The sequence below is a fragment of the Lygodium microphyllum genome, chromosome 15 (assembly GCF_053477565.2).
Source record: "Lygodium microphyllum isolate KBCC chromosome 15, Lygodium_microphyllum_v1.1.10, whole genome shotgun sequence".
Taxonomy (NCBI): Eukaryota; Viridiplantae; Streptophyta; class Polypodiopsida; order Schizaeales; family Lygodiaceae; genus Lygodium; species Lygodium microphyllum.
Window position 1 is genome coordinate 82589654 of NC_141149.1, and position 4062 is coordinate 82593715.

Sequence of the window (4062 nt, forward strand, 5' to 3'; positions counted from 1 at the left end):
GTAGGTACTGTGATTAAATCCTGTGGGCAGCTATAAAAGGCTGCTCTACTCATAGGGGGCATTGTATAGTACCGTAACTAGCGTTCTGCATGTGCAAACCTTTTCGTAGTAGCTTTGCTGCCTCGAAGTGGCAAGCGAAGTTGTTCTGTTATTGTATGGTAATTTCGTTCAACAATCTAATTCTCATCTTTCTCTCTCTTTTTTTTCCCCTCATTGCTTTTAATTTTTTTCTTTATCCTCTCTCTCTCTTTCTCCCCAATTCCGTATATCTAATTTCCTCTCTCTCTCTTTCTCTTTGCCTTCTATTTTAGTTTATTTTTTCTCCTCTCATTTTTCTCTCTCTCTCCCTTTTTTGTCTCCCCCCTCTCTCCTCTCTTTTCTTTCTCTCTCCCTCTCCTCTTTTTTCCTTTTTTTCTTATTCTTCTCTCTCCTCATTCTCTTTTTAAATTTTTTCTTCTCTCTCTTAAATTTTAAATTTCTCTTTATTATTCTCTCTCTGTTTATATTCTCTCTTCTTCTTCTTCTCTCTCTCTCTCTCTCTCTCTCTCTCTCTTTAAATTTTATCTTTCCTCTCTCTATAATTCTCTCTCCATGTTTCCTCTCTCTCCTTTCACTTTCTTTTCCCCCCTCACTCTCTCTTAAGGTATGTAAATTTTATCTTTTTCCTATATATAATTATCTCTCTTTATGTTCATATTCTCTCTCTCTTCCCCCCTCTCTCCTTCTCTTTCCCTTCCCCCTCTCTCAAAAATATTTAAATGAAAAAAAACTTTTCTCTTTCCTCTTTTTTCCCATCTCTCTTCCTCTTTTCCTCTTTCTTTTTCTTCTTCTCTCTCTCTCTCTACTTTTCTTCTCTCTCCTCCTCTTTTTTCCTTTTTTATTCTCTCTCTTCATTCTCTCTTTTATTTTTTTCTTCTCTTCCTTTTAAATTGTGTCTTTCCTCTCTATAATTCTCTCTTCTTCTTTTCTCTCTCCTTTTCTTCTCTCTATCTCTCTCCCCCCTTTTCTTCTCCTCCATCTTTTCTCTCTTTTCTTTTTCTTCTCTCTTAAATTTTATATTTTCTCTCCTCTTCTTTCTTTTTTGCTATCTCTCTCTCTCCAAGTTTTTTTCTCTCTGTTTTTCTCTTTTCTCTCCCCATATTTTCTCTCTCTTTCAAATTACATATTTCCTCTATGTCTCTATCTAAGTCAAAAACTATATTTAAAAATATTTAATTTTAAAAAGACGATTTTGTTTTCTCTCTTTCTCCCTCTCTATGTCTTTGTGTCTTTCTTCTTTTTTTAATCCTTCTCCTTCTCCTTCTCCTTCTTCTCTCAACGTGTGAAATTTTATGTTTTAAAATCTTCAAATTAAAAAAACTTTTAAAACATTTAATTTTAGAAAGTTTAATCTAAGAGAGAGAGAGAGAGAGTGTGTGTGTGTGTGTGTGTATGTGTGTGAAACTTTTGATTTAGAGAGAGAGAGAACCTAAGCCCTATACATGAGAGAGAGAGGGGGGAGGGGGGAGGGGGGAGGAATTTAATTAAAAATGGAAAGGGGAAAAGAAAGAGAGAGATTATAAGTGAGAGAGAGGGAAAGGGGTTTTAATTTGAGAGAGAGAGAGAGAGAGAAAGAGAAAAAGAGAAAAAAAAAGAGAGAAAGAGAATGAGGGGGATAAAGGGGCTTTTAATTAAAAATGGGAGAGGGAAGAGAAAAAGAGTTATTACACATGAGAGAGAGAGGGGAGGGGATGAGATTTTAAACCTACAACAATTGCATAAAACGCTAGGCCGCTTTAGCACATTTATGAAAAGTCATCGAAATTTTTTATTTTGAGGGCAAATAGGAATTCGAGCAGGTTGTTAGAGCATTTTCCAAATTCTCGTAATGCTTTCGAAAATGAACATGAAAAAAAGACACAATGCTTTCAAAAAGAGGTTCTCTACTGTGAGTGTCACCACTCAAAAACCCTTGTTTTTCATGTTTCCATGGAGCATTTCCAAAAATTTCCTTAAAGCCCATGCTTTTGGCAAAAGCTTTAAAAGTTTGGCAATTGTTTCGTAGTGTTGACTTCAGATAACAAGTGGAATAGCTATTTTTCAACAAGATCTATAGGTCATTGCTCTCAATATATATATTCGACTTGCTCGCATGATGAGTAAGTCATAACATGGAAAAGAAAGATAGAAATGGAGGTGTCATCTCCAAACACACAAGGTAACGTTCTTGAACCCTTCTTGTGAAGATGCTCAACACATTACAAAGTTTAGAAGTACATTTCCACATTATTAATGGTGACTAGTGCAACTAGTATATATGTGGTGGCAATGGAAGATGGGTGCCAAAAAACGCCTATGGCTTCTTATTCTAGATGATAAAGGTGAGACTATTATAATTACTAGTGTTTCTTATGCACTTCGCATGCACAGAAGGTTATGCCCCTTCACAGTAGCTTTGTGCCATGCGACATCGCAAGGGAAGCAAAGTAGAGTGGCAACTTCACTTCCCTTACCCTCTCTCTCTCTCTCTCTCTCTCTCTCTCTCTCTCTCTCTCTCTCTCTCTCCTCTTTTCTTCACTCATCTTTTTTTCTCTCCCTCTCTCTCCCACCGCCTTTCCTTATTTTTTTATTTTCTCTCTCCTCTTCTTTCTCTCTTTGCTTTTATTCATTCTTCTTCTTCTTCTTCTTCTCTCTCTCTCTCTCTTTCTCTCTCTTCTTTGCTCATCTTTTTTTCCTCTCCCTCTCTCTCCCCCTAGCTTTCCTTTTTCCCCCTTTCTCTCCCTCTTCTCCCTCTCTCTCTCTCCCCATGCCTTTACTTATTTTTTTATTTTCTCTCTCCTCTTCTTTCCCTCTTTGCTTTTTTTTCCTTCTTCTCCTTTTTCTTCTTCTTCTTCTCTCTCTCTCTTTTCTCTGCTCATCTTTTTTTTCTCTCCCTGTCTCCCCCTGCCTTTTCTTTTCTTTTTCTCTCTCTCCTCTTCTTTCTCTCTTTACTTTTTTTCTTCTTCTCTCTCTCTCTCTTCTTTTCTCCGCTTATCTTTTTTTCCTCTCCCTCTCTCTCTCTCTCCCTGCCTTTCCTTATTTTTTCTTTTCTCTCTCCTCTTCTTTCTCTCTTTGCTTTTTTCCTTCTCTCTCTCTCTCTCTCTCTCTCTCTCTCTCTCTCTCTCTCCTCAATCCTTTCTATTTCTTTTTTCGTCTCTTTGTCTCTCTATTTACATTTTTTTCTCTATCCTCTTCTCTTTTCTGTCCCTTTTTTTCTTCCTTTTTCTCTCCCGCTCTCTCTCTCTCTCTCTCTCTCTCTCTCTCTCTCTCTCTCTCTCTCACACACACACACACACACACACACACACTCTCTCTCTCTCTCTCTCTCTCTCTCTCTCTCTCTCTCTCTCAAATTTCTTTTTTCTTTTTTCTCAAAATTTATTCTCCCTTTTTATTTTTTAAAAAGGGTTTTAGAAAACATCAATCCTCATTTTTGTATAAGTGAACTGACAAGTAATCCCTCAGCTGCTGTGTACATTCCAACTTTTTCTTTTTTCTTATTTTCTTCTCCATCTCTCTCTCTCTCTCTCTCTCTCTCTCTCTCTCTCTCTCTCTCTCTCTCTCTCTCTCTCTCTCTCTCTCTCTCTCTCCAATTACATCAAAAGCCTTAAAAGTATTTTAGTTTTTTAAAATTCCTTTCTCTCACTACACTGCCCTTGCCACCGGCTACCTACATCGCCGCCCACCACTGCCCACCACAACTGCCGCTCGAGTTGTCTCTCTCTAACTTAACCTTCCATCGACAATGCCTAGCTATTGCACATGCATCCTTGCCCTTCTGCCTCATCTACCTCCTATCAATGTGCCCACCTTGTTCGCTCAATTGGCTTGCCCACACTTGTCATCTAGACCCTCACCCTCATCCATAGTTGGCGCTTTGTTTGCCTACGAAGCTGAGAAGTATTCCATACTTTACTCGTGCTTGTGGTGCACCACCACACACCTTGCAAAGGCACACCATAGTGGTGGGCTATGTCCAGTCGGCGCGAGAGAGGGAGAGAGAGCTCTATGTTGGAACATGAGCCGAGACAAAGAGCGAAGGCA